Raw genomic sequence first — 12,500 nt, 5'->3', positions numbered from 1 at the left:
CCGTCCGCTCTTATTCGTATCCTCGTTCTTGTACCTTCGTCCGACTCTGAAACGTTCTCTTATATAAAGAAGAACGACGGCGGGTTGTTAAGGCAAGAAGGGACAGAGAGAGACAGATACGGAGAGTAACGATACGCAACGCAAGCAGTCTTAGGTTTACGTGAGCAACCCTCAGCCAGGCGTGGTCCAGGAATTGTATCCGTGGACCGCAATGTGCGTTCGAAATGTCGATGTTCATGTGTCCTGCAGTTCACACGTTGACGCGCAATTAGCTGCGTTCTTCATCGACCCACGAGCCAAGTGATCCACCGTTCAGGGTAATCTTTTATAAATTTACAACAGTTCAATACTCAAATGTACTCTTCTCGGTTCTAGCGAAGCCGAGTTCCGTCACGTTCGACCAACGGGAATCGAACGCGCAGAAGTCGCCATAGGATTGACGACACAAAAACGTTCGAAAAAAAAAGAAAACGACGAACGCGCGAAGATACGCGCGTTCGCCGGCCGGGCGTAAAGTACATTATGATATATAACAACCATCGAGATCGAAGCTCCGTTCGTCAGGAAACGACGGGGATATATACACCCGATTCTGAATCCTCTGTACAGCACACGATCTCGCGAACGAGTAAGCACGGTGGCTAGCCCATGTTATATATGTGTTTGATTCTACTCTCTCGTCCAATTATTCAAGAAACAGCGCGCGTGCATCTCTCCATCGTTCGGGTGATAGTAAAGATTCGATGGGATTCGCGCGGCCGTCCGCCTCGAGCGGTCTTTCGTCCCAATATCCAGAAGCAGAGTTTGAAAAACTCTAGCGACGGCACGGGTGTCCGACTCACGACATCGAGGTTTCGAAGCCGGCGATCCCCTCCGAACGGATGGCGACCACGCGACCGACTGAAAGCATGAAAAATCGACGAAAGATAGAACACATCTCCGTTCGGGTGGTGTTTTTTCTTTAAAAAAAAAAAAAAAAACAAAAATTCGATGGGACTCGCAGCCATCGTCCTCGCGCGGTCTTTCGTCCCGATATCCAGAAGCAGAGTTTGAAAAACTCTAGCGACGGCACGGGTGTCCGACTCACGACAACGAGGATAGACAGCCGGTCCCCTCCGAACGGGTTATGCGATGATAAACTCGATGAAACTTTAGTCTCGTTCAGGTAGTGTGTGTCTTGTAAATCAAAAATTCGATGGGACACGCATCCATCGTCCTCGCGCGGTCTTTCGTCCCAACATCCAGAAGCAGAGTTTGAAAAACTCTAGCGACGGCACGGGTGTCCGACTCACGACAACGAGGATAGACAGCCGGTCCCCTCTGAACGGTATATTATATATGAGATGATAGACGACAAACTGGATGAAACTTTAAGTCTCGTTCAGGTAGTGTGTAAATCAAAAATTCGATGGGACTCGCATCCGTCGTCCTCGCGCGGTCTTTCGTCCCGATATCCAGAAGCAGAGTTTGAAAAACTCTAGCGACGGCACGGGTGTCCGACTCACGACAACGAGGAAAGACAGCCGGTCCCCTCTGAACGGTATATTATATGAAACTTTAAGTCTCGTTCAGGTAGTGTGTAAGTCAAAAATTCGATGGGACTCGCATCCGTCGTCCTCGCGCGGTCTTTCGTCCCGATATCCAGAAGCAGAGTTTGAAAAACTCTAGCGACGGCACGGGTGTCCGACTCACGACAACGAGGATAGACAGCCGGTCCCCTCTGAACGGTATATTATATATGCGATGATAGACGACAAACTGGATGAAACTTTAAGTCTCGTTCAGGTAGTGTGTAAATAAAAAATTCGATGGGACTCGCATCCGTCGTCCTCGCGCGGTCTTTCGTCCCGATATCCAGAAGCAGAGTTTGAAAAACTCTAGCGACGGCACGGGTGTCCGACTCACGACAACGAGGAAAGACAGCCGGTCCCCTCTGAACGGTATATTATATGAAACTTTAAGTCTCGTTCAGGTAGTGTGTAAGTCAAAAATTCGATGGGACTCGCATCCGTCGTCCTCGCGCGGTCTTTCGTCCCGATATCCAGAAGCAGAGTTTGAAAAACTCTAGCGACGGCACGGGTGTCCGACTCACGACAACGAGGATAGACAGCCGGTCCCCTCTGAACGGTATATAATATGAAACTTTAAGTCTCGTTCAGGTAGTGTGTAAGTCAAAAATTCGATGGGACTCGCATCCGTCGTCCTCGCGCGGTCTTTCGTCCCGATATCCAGAAGCAGAGTTTGAAAAACTCTAGCGACGGCACGGGTGTCCGACTCACGACAACGAGGATAGACAGCCGGTCCCCTCTGAACGGTATATAATATACATTATGCGACGGTAGACGATCAACTAGACGAAACTTTAGTCTCGTTCAGGTGGTGTAAAAAAAATTCGATGGGATACGCACGCACGGCTGTCGTCGTCCTCGAGCGGTCTTTCGTCCCAATATCCAGAAGCAGAGTTTGAAAAACTCTAGCGACGGCACGGGTGTCCGACTCACGACATCGAGGCTTCGAAGCCGGCGGCGTTCCCCTCTGAACGAACTTCGGCTAGACTAGTTACGAATCGTTGCTACACATCGTCTTCATCGTCGTCGTCGTCGACATCGACATCATCATCATATCATCATCATCATCATCATCATCATCATCGGTCATCGTCGCATAGCGGGCCAACATCCACGCGATGCGTCTTCGTTCTAGGTTACCCGATCCACGAGTATGTTACACGTGGTTTCGTTATTTCGAACGAAACGACATACGAAGAGCACACGCCCTTTGGGTAGGAAGCACGTTTCGAGAACGACGAGAGTTTCGATGAAAGAGACGAGAGAAGTCGACGCAGAAGGTATCCATGGATCTTCGAAGAGAACCTTCGAAGATGTATATCGGTATCCTTTCGCTCTGCGCGACTCGCTACAAGTTCTTTCGCTCTCGTCGACTCGTTCTAGACGCTTCGTTCGATCCCAAAGAGGAGTCTTCGATATGTCCCGTTGCTAGGAGGAGAACAAACGCAACACAGACCACGAAACATAGAAGAGAATAGGCGAGCATGATCACTCCGACACGAGGCACTTTAGAGATTTTCTTATTAGTTTGCATGGACTTTTATATTTCGTTTGTACGGTTTCCACGATGCAAATACGAAATACGAGATCGTGACGGCGGGTCTTTCTGTGTACGGCCTCTCGCAGGCGCCACGACTGCATTTCTCTTTACACCTGGTTTCCATCGTAATTTTTTCGTTTGATATCGAGCCTTAACTTTTGTTGGCTCTTTCGAAGCTAGAGTTCCCTTTTATTAGAATTTCATATATATATATATTATATGTTATATGTTTTATTCGGAGACGGCGGGTCTTTCTGTTTACGACCTCACGCAGGCGCCTCGAATAAGTTTCATTCGCATTTCGTTTTTATACTTGTATATATATATCTCTTCATCCCGATGATCGAGAGAGAGTGCCACCTTCTCTTCGTATAATTCCGTAGCTGGAGGGTCGTCTCCTCCTTAAGAATATTTCTATTCGTGCCAACGGAGGTTGCCAAGCTCCCTGGCGTTTTCGTTTGTTAAAGTATATAGCTTGTTAATACGTCGTATATACTTTCGTCGATACAGGAGGAGTACGGCTCCTTACCGACCATTGTGATATATATTTCATAGTTTTTATATGTGTTCAAGTCAAATTCTTTTGGTATCGTATCGTTAATGATCCTTCCGCAGGTTCACCTACGGAAACCTTGTTACGACTTTTACTTCCTCTAAATGATCAAGTTTGGTCATCTTCCCGGTAACATCGGCAATGCTTATCACATTGGCCGCGCACCAGTCCGAAGACCTCACTAAATCATTCAATCGGTAGTAGCGACGGGCGGTGTGTACAAAGGGCAGGGACGTAATCAACGCGAGCTTATGACTCGCGCTTACTGGGAATTCCTCGTTCATGGGGAATAATTGCAAGCCCCAATCCCTAGCACGAAGGAGGTTCAGCGGGTTACCCGGGCCTTTCGGCCAGGGAAAACACGCTGATTCCTTCAGTGTAGCGCGCGTGCGGCCCAGAACATCTAAGGGCATCACAGACCTGTTATTGCTCAATCTCGTGCGGCTAGAAGCCGCCTGTTCCTCTAAGAAGATTTGTTTGTACGTTGGTAGTAAAAACCCACCGACCGAAGCCGGGGGCCTTCGAGATACCATAAGTTACGTCTATTTAGCAGGCTAGAGTCTCGTTCGTTATCGGAATTAACCAGACAAATCGCTCCACCAACTAAGAACGGCCATGCACCACCACCCACCGAATCAAGAAAGAGCTATCAATCTGTCAATCCTTCCGGTGTCCGGGCCTGGTGAGGTTTCCCGTGTTGAGTCAAATTAAGCCGCAGGCTCCACTCCTGGTGGTGCCCTTCCGTCAATTCCTTTAAGTTTCAGCTTTGCAACCATACTTCCCCCGGAACCCAAAAGCTTTGGTTTCCCGGAAGCTGCCCGCCGAGTCATCGGAGGAACTTCGGCGGATCGCTGGCTGGCATCGTTTATGGTTAGAACTAGGGCGGTATCTGATCGCCTTCGAACCTCTAACTTTCGTTCTTGATTAATGAAAACATTTTTGGCAAATGCTTTCGCTTCTGTCCGTCTTGCGACGATCCAAGAATTTCACCTCTAACGTCGCAATACGAATGCCCCCATCTGTCCCTATTAATCATTACCTCGGGGCTCCGAAAACCAACAAAATAGAACCGAGGTCCTATTCCATTATTCCATGCACACAGTATTCAGGCGAAGGTAGCCTGCTTTAAGCACTCTAATTTGTTCAAAGTAAACGTATCGGCCCACCTCGACACTCAGTGAAGAGCACCGCGATGGGATATTAGTTGGACCGCCCGCGAGGAGCTAAGCCCACCGATAGGACGTACCACATAATGCCAGTTAAACACCGCGAGCGGTGAACCGACACTGTGACACACAGATTCAACTACGAGCTTTTTAACCGCAACAACTTTAATATACGCTATTGGAGCTGGAATTACCGCGGCTGCTGGCACCAGACTTGCCCTCCAATTGGTCCTCGTTAAAGGATTTAAAGTGTACTCATTCCGATTACGGGGCCTCGGATGAGTCCCGTATCGTTATTTTTCGTCACTACCTCCCCGTGCCGGGAGTGGGTAATTTGCGCGCCTGCTGCCTTCCTTGGATGTGGTAGCTGTTTCTCAGGCTCCCTCTCCGGAATCGAACCCTGATTCCCCGTTACCCGTTACAACCATGGTAGGCGCAGAACCTACCATCGACAGTTGATAAGGCAGACATTTGAAAGATGCGTCGCCGGTGCTAGATGACCATGCGATCAGCACAAAGTTATTCAGAGTCACCAAAACAAACGATGGACGGACAGACGAGCCATCCGCCACCGATTGGTTTTGATCTAATAAAAGCATTCCTACCATCTCTGGTCGGAATCTGTTTGCATGTATTAGCTCTAGAATTACCACAGTTATCCAAGTAAATGTAGGTATGATCTAAGAAACCATAACTGATTTAATGAGCCATTCGCGGTTTCACCTTAATGCGGCATGTACTGAGACATGCATGGCTTAATCTTTGAGACAAGCATATGACTACTGGCAGGATCAACCAGGGATCTTATTCGTATAACAATTCTTATAAATTTCGTTTAAGTTCTCTTCGTGTCGTAGGTGGGACGTAAGCACCGTACGACGAGACTTTTCGTTCTTAAGATAGATATATCTATAAAATATATCTCCTAGCGACGTTCGAGATACACCCATAGTTCAGTAATAATCTTCGAACGCCGCTCGCAGCCACTTTGTAATTCTCAACTCCACCTCCTCTCTTCTCTCTCTCTCTTTCTCATAGTCTTATATAAAATGTTTAGAATCGTACTTCTAAAGGAACATTTCCATAATGCTGTCTTCGTGTAAAAAGACTTATTAGAATATCTTAGCGGTAAAGCACGTATACGCACCTCACGCTGAACGAACAAGCGCGTATCCCAGTGCGTCGCGCTGGACATACCGTAAGAATATTCTTTCAATCGGTAGAACATTTTCGGCAGAAGACATACTACGCAAAGATAGTACGCTCCTACCGCCTCATCGGATACTTCTGCGAAAGCAGAAGTTTTTATAGAAAGCAGACGGTTATACTCTTTTGAATGAATCGATGCTCAGTTAGTACAAGCACACACGCATCTAACAATTTTTGTTAGAATACGTACACACAGGTCACCAGCTTCCCGACTCAGGGGAACCTTGCCACGATATTTGGTCATTACGTCCAGGACAGCGACCCGCGGCGCAGCAGTGTAGAGAAAAAACCAGAACGAGAACGGAGGAACAGTCGAGAAATAGCGTAAAATACACTAAGACTCGAGGAGCGGTGACTGAATTCTCAACCGAGGCCGTAGAATAGCCACGCGCTCAACGCTGTTCCGACCGAACCGTCCGGCTCGACGTCTCTCTTATAGATACGAAAGCGCCAGCCGGAAGGCCGGCGCCGGCCGGGCTAGCGGCCGCGCGCTTACGGTGCAAAACCTCCGTAGCAACGTACCGTTCGGAAGGGACGCTGGAACTTAGTCTCGCGAACGCTCGATCACTACTATACAAAGCCAATATCCAACCATCGAAATACATTACCAGACGTTTTATTAACATAATAGAAATGCATTTTTACCAAAAAATTAATTTTTTTTTTCACCGAAAAATTGCATCAGTAAACATACTCTTTTATCGAATACGGACAAAAAATAAGTTTATAATCAATTACAATACGTTAAAATAAGTAGAAATATGCAAAAAAATATATACCTTGTAACGTTAATTAACGAAAAAATTAGAAAAATATCCCAGTCGTGTCAGTTCGACGAACGCTAATTTTTTGAAAAAATCGATAAAAATGTTTAATCCCGACGTATTTAATAGAGATAGAACGATTCCCGTAAAAAAATTTATACCTTGTAACGCTTTTTAACGAATAAACTCGAAAAAACTTTTTCGCCCTCGGAATTTTTCTAAGTCCCAACGTACCGGCTCGGAATTTTTCTATGTTCCAACGACCGGTCGTGTCGGTCCAAACGTTTTTATATCCGTCTGCCGACGATATAAACGCTTAATCCCGACGTATTTTATCGAGTTATAACGATTTCTTGAAAAATATTCGTACGTTATAACGCTTTTTAACGAATTAATCGAAAAAGAGTGTTCGGTCCGAAAATTTTCTAAGTACGAACGACCGGCCGCATAGGTCCGTTTTTAAAAATCGTTCTCGGACGGAAATAAACCATTAATCCCGACGTATTTCGTCGAGTTACGTCGATTTATGCAAAAAAATTCATACCTTGTAACGCTTTTTAACGAATAAACTCGAAAAAACTTTTTCGCCCTCGGAATTTTTCTAAGTCCCAACGTACCGGCTCGGAATTTTTCTATGTTCCAACGACCGGTCGTGTCGGTCCAAACGTTTTTATATCCGTCTGCCGACGATATAAACGCTTAATCCCGACGTATTTTATCGAGTTATAACGATTTCTTGAAAAATATTCGTACGTTATAACGCTTTTTAACGAATTAATCGAAAAAGAGTGTTCGGTCCGAAAATTTTCTAAGTACGAACGACCGGCCGCATAGGTCCGTTTTTAAAAATCGTTCTCGGACGGAAATAAACCATTAATCCCGACGTATTTCGTCGAGTTACGTCGATTTATGCAAAAAAATTCATACCTTGTAACGCTTTTTAACGAATAAACTCGAAAAAACTTTTTCGCCCTCGGAATTTTTCTAAGTCCCAACGTACCGGCTCGGAATTTTTCTATGTTCCAACGACCGGTCGTGTCGGTCCAAACGTTTTTATATCCGTCTGCCGACGATATAAACGCTTAATCCCGACGTATTTTATCGAGTTATAACGATTTCTTGAAAAATATTCGTACGTTATAACGCTTTTTAACGAATTAATCGAAAAAGAGTGTTCGGTCCGAAAATTTTCTAAGTACGAACGACCGGCCGCATAGGTCCGTTTTTAAAAATCGTTCTCGGACGGAAATAAACCATTAATCCCGACGTATTTCGTCGAGTTACGTCGATTTATGCAAAAAAATTCATACCTTGTAACGCTTTTTAACGAATAAACTCGAAAAAACTTTTTCGCCCTCGGAATTTTTCTAAGTCCCAACGTACCGGCTCGGAATTTTTCTATGTTCCAACGACCGGTCGTGTCGGTCCAAACGTTTTTATATCCGTCTGCCGACGATATAAACGCTTAATCCCGACGTATTTTATCGAGTTATAACGATTTCTTGAAAAATATTCGTACGTTATAACGCTTTTTAACGAATTAATCGAAAAAGAGTGTTCGGTCCGAAAATTTTCTAAGTACGAACGACCGGCCGCATAGGTCCGTTTTTAAAAATCGTTCTCGGACGGAAATAAACCATTAATCCCGACGTATTTCGTCGAGTTACGTCGATTTATGCAAAAAAATTCATACCTTGTAACGCTTTTTAACGAATAAACTCGAAAAAACTTTTTCGCCCTCGGAATTTTTCTAAGTCCCAACGTACCGGCTCGGAATTTTTCTATGTTCCAACGACCGGTCGTGTCGGTCCAAACGTTTTTATATCCGTCTGCCGACGATATAAACGCTTAATCCCGACGTATTTTATCGAGTTATAACGATTTCTTGAAAAATATTCGTACGTTATAACGCTTTTTAACGAATTAATCGAAAAAGAGTGTTCGGTCCGAAAATTTTCTAAGTACGAACGACCGGCCGCATAGGTCCGTTTTTAAAAATCGTTCTCGGACGGAAATAAACCATTAATCCCGACGTATTTCGTCGAGTTACGTCGATTTATGCAAAAAAATTCATACCTTGTAACGCTTTTTAACGAATAAACTCGAAAAAACTTTTTCGCCCTCGGAATTTTTCTAAGTCCCAACGTACCGGCTCGGAATTTTTCTATGTTCCAACGACCGGTCGTGTCGGTCCAAACGTTTTTATATCCGTCTGCCGACGATATAAACGCTTAATCCCGACGTATTTTATCGAGTTATAACGATTTCTTGAAAAATATTCGTACGTTATAACGCTTTTTAACGAATTAATCGAAAAAGAGTGTTCGGTCCGAAAATTTTCTAAGTACGAACGACCGGCCGCATAGGTCCGTTTTTAAAAATCGTTCTCGGACGGAAATAAACCATTAATCCCGACGTATTTCGTCGAGTTACGTCGATTTATGCAAAAAAATTCATACCTTGTAACGCTTTTTAACGAATAAACTCGAAAAAACTTTTTCGCCCTCGGAATTTTTCTAAGTCCCAACGTACCGGCTCGGAATTTTTCTATGTTCCAACGACCGGTCGTGTCGGTCCAAACGTTTTTATATCCGTCTGCCGACGATATAAACGCTTAATCCCGACGTATTTTATCGAGTTATAACGATTTCTTGAAAAATATTCGTACGTTATAACGCTTTTTAACGAATTAATCGAAAAAGAGTGTTCGGTCCGAAAATTTTCTAAGTACGAACGACCGGCCGCATAGGTCCGTTTTTAAAAATCGTTCTCGGACGGAAATAAACCATTAATCCCGACGTATTTCGTCGAGTTACGTCGATTTATGCAAAAAAATTCATACCTTGTAACGCTTTTTAACGAATAAACTCGAAAAAACTTTTTCGCCCTCGGAATTTTTCTAAGTCCCAACGTACCGGCTCGGAATTTTTCTATGTTCCAACGACCGGTCGTGTCGGTCCAAACGTTTTTATATCCGTCTGCCGACGATATAAACGCTTAATCCCGACGTATTTTATCGAGTTATAACGATTTCTTGAAAAATATTCGTACGTTATAACGCTTTTTAACGAATTAATCGAAAAAGAGTGTTCGGTCCGAAAATTTTCCAAGTACGAACGACCGGCCGCATAGGTCCGTTTTTAAAAATCGTTCTCGGACGGAAATAAACCATTAATCCCGACGTATTTCGTCGAGTTACGTCGATTTATGCAAAAAAATTCATACCTTGTAACGCTTTTTAACGAATAAACTCGAAAAAACTTTTTCGCCCTCGGAATTTTTCTAAGTCCCAACGTACCGGCTCGGAATTTTTCTATGTTCCAACGACCGGTCGTGTCGGTCCAAACGTTTTTATATCCGTCTGCCGACGATATAAACGCTTAATCCCGACGTATTTTATCGAGTTATAACGATTTCTTGAAAAATATTCGTACGTTATAACACTTTTTAACGAGTTATTTGGAGGGGATCTTTCGGCCTTTTCGTAGCGGTGCGAAAAAATTCTAAGTTCCAACGTCCCAGTCACGTTGGTCCGGAGGATGAAATTTTTCAAAAAAATAAAGTGAAATCGCTACTTTCGACTAGATTTCGTCGAAACGTAACGATTTCACGCAAAATTTCGATACGTTATAACGCTTTTTAGCGAGTTATTTCGAGTTGAACTTTCGGTACTTTCGTAACGGGGCGAAAAAATTCTAAGTTCCAACGTCCCGGTCACGTTGGTCCGGAGGATGAAATTTTTTAAAAAAATAAAGTGAAATCGCTACTTTCGACTAGATTTCGTCGAAACGTAACGATTTCACGCAAAATTTCGATACGTTATAACGCTTTTTAGCGAGTTATTTCGAGTTGAACTTTCGGTACTTTCGTAACGGGGCGAAAAAATTCTAAGTTCCAACGTCCCGGTCAGGTTGGTCCGGAGGACGAAATTTTTTAAAAAAATAAAGTGAAATCGCTACTTTCGACTAGATTTCGTCGAAACGTAACGATTTCACGCAAAATTTCGATACGTTATAACGCTTTTTAGCGAGTTATTTCGAGTTGAACTTTCGGTACTTTCGTAACGGGGCGAAAAAATTCTAAGTTCCAACGTCCCGGTCACGTTGGTCCGGAGGATGAAATTTTTTAAAAAAATAAAGTGAAATCGCTACTTTCGACTAGATTTCGTCGAAACGTAACGATTTCACGCAAAATTTCGATACGTTATAACGCTTTTTAGCGAGTTATTTCGAGTTGAACTTTCGGTACTTTCGTAACGGGGCGAAAAAATTCTAAGTTCCAACGTCCCGGTCACGTTGGTCCGGAGGATGAAATTTTTTAAAAAAATAAAGTGAAATCGCTACTTTCGACTAGATTTCGTCGAAACGTAACGATTTCACGCAAAATTTCGATACGTTATAACGCTTTTTAGCGAGTTATTTCGAGTTGAACTTTCGGTACTTTCGTAACGGGGCGAAAAAATTCTAAGTTCCAACGTCCCGGTCACGTTGGTCCGGAGGATGAAATTTTTTAAAAAAATAAAGTGAAATCGCTACTTTCGACTAGATTTCGTCGATACGTAACGATTTCACTGATAATTTCGATGCGTTATAACGCTTTTTCTCGAGTTATTTCGACTCGAACGTTCGAACAGTGGCGAATATTTCAAAGTCCCTGCGACGCAACGATACGCTCTTACGCGTTGCTCGCTCGCTCCGCTCGCTCGAAAAAAAAATAGCCCAACCCAAAACCAATCCCTTTCGCGTTCGTTCTTCGATTTCATCGAAATCTTCGTTCGAACGCTCGGGATCGGTTTTGGGTTGGGCTATATTCGTCCGAGCGAGCGCAGCGAGCGAGCATTTGTCGCGATTATTTTCCTCGTTTTCGTCTCTCTCGTGAAACGGGAAAAAACGTGGAAAACGGGAAAAAACGGGAAAAAACGGGAAAAAACGCGAAGAAACGGGAAAAAACGCGAAAAAACGTTTAAAAATATTTGAAAAAGCGCGCGCGCGCGCGCGCAAGACGAGCTGCGCAGAACGGCGTACCTTAAGAGAGTGTTACCTACTCCGGCGCATACCCGCTGATTCGGAGGTGCGCGCGCAGCGGTAGCACGAGCGGCTAAGTCCAGCGGCGTATTGCTTTTTACTGGCACGCGACAAAGTTGCAGCGGCGTATCGCTTTCTATTCGTGCGTCTCGTTGTTTGATTTAAAGGAAAAAAAAAATCGCTACGCACGACCATCGGCCGTACGTAGCGAAATTATTTTTTTTAACCGCAGGAGACAAAGTCCCAGCGGCGTATTGCTTTCTGTTTGTACGCGACTAAGTCCAGCGGCGTATTGCTTTTTACTCGCACGCGACTAAGTCCAGCGGCGTATTGCTTTATGCTCGTACGCGACTAAGTCCAGCGGCGTATTGCTTTCTGTTTGTACGCGACTAAGTCCAGCGGCGTATTGCTTTTTACTCGCACGCGACTAAGTCCAGCGGCGTATTGCTTTCTGTTTGTACGCGACTAAGTCCAGCGGCGTATTGCTTTTTACTCGCACGCGGCTAAGTCCAGCGGCGTATTGCTTTTTACTCGCACGAGACAAAGTCCCAGCGGCGTATCGCTTTCTATTCGTGCGTCTCGTTGTTTGATTTAAAGGAAAAAAAAATCGCTACGCACGACCATCGGCCGTACGTAGCGAAATTATTTTTTTTAACCGCAGGAGACAAAGTCCCAG

General features: G+C 44.4%; 2 non-coding genes across 2 annotated transcripts; both read right to left on the bottom strand.

Moving 5' to 3' along the window:
* Window positions 1-165: 165 nt before the first annotated feature.
* LOC126877813 (5.8S ribosomal RNA) lies at window positions 166-320 on the bottom strand. The gene has a single exon (XR_007695348.1). It is a non-coding gene; the product is annotated as a 5.8S ribosomal RNA (ribosomal RNA).
* A 3,386-nt stretch (window positions 321-3,706) lies between these two features.
* On the bottom strand, window positions 3,707-5,629 carry LOC126877815 (small subunit ribosomal RNA). Its single transcript, XR_007695350.1, has one exon. It is a non-coding gene; the product is annotated as a small subunit ribosomal RNA (ribosomal RNA).
* Between the last annotated feature and the right edge of the window lie 6,871 nt (window positions 5,630-12,500).

The sequence above is a fragment of the Bombus huntii genome, unplaced genomic scaffold (assembly GCF_024542735.1).
Source record: "Bombus huntii isolate Logan2020A unplaced genomic scaffold, iyBomHunt1.1 ctg00000251.1, whole genome shotgun sequence".
NCBI classification, from domain to species: domain Eukaryota; kingdom Metazoa; phylum Arthropoda; class Insecta; order Hymenoptera; family Apidae; genus Bombus; species Bombus huntii.
Note: the sequence above shows the minus strand (reverse complement) of the source record. Positions and strands in the feature narration are given on the sequence as shown.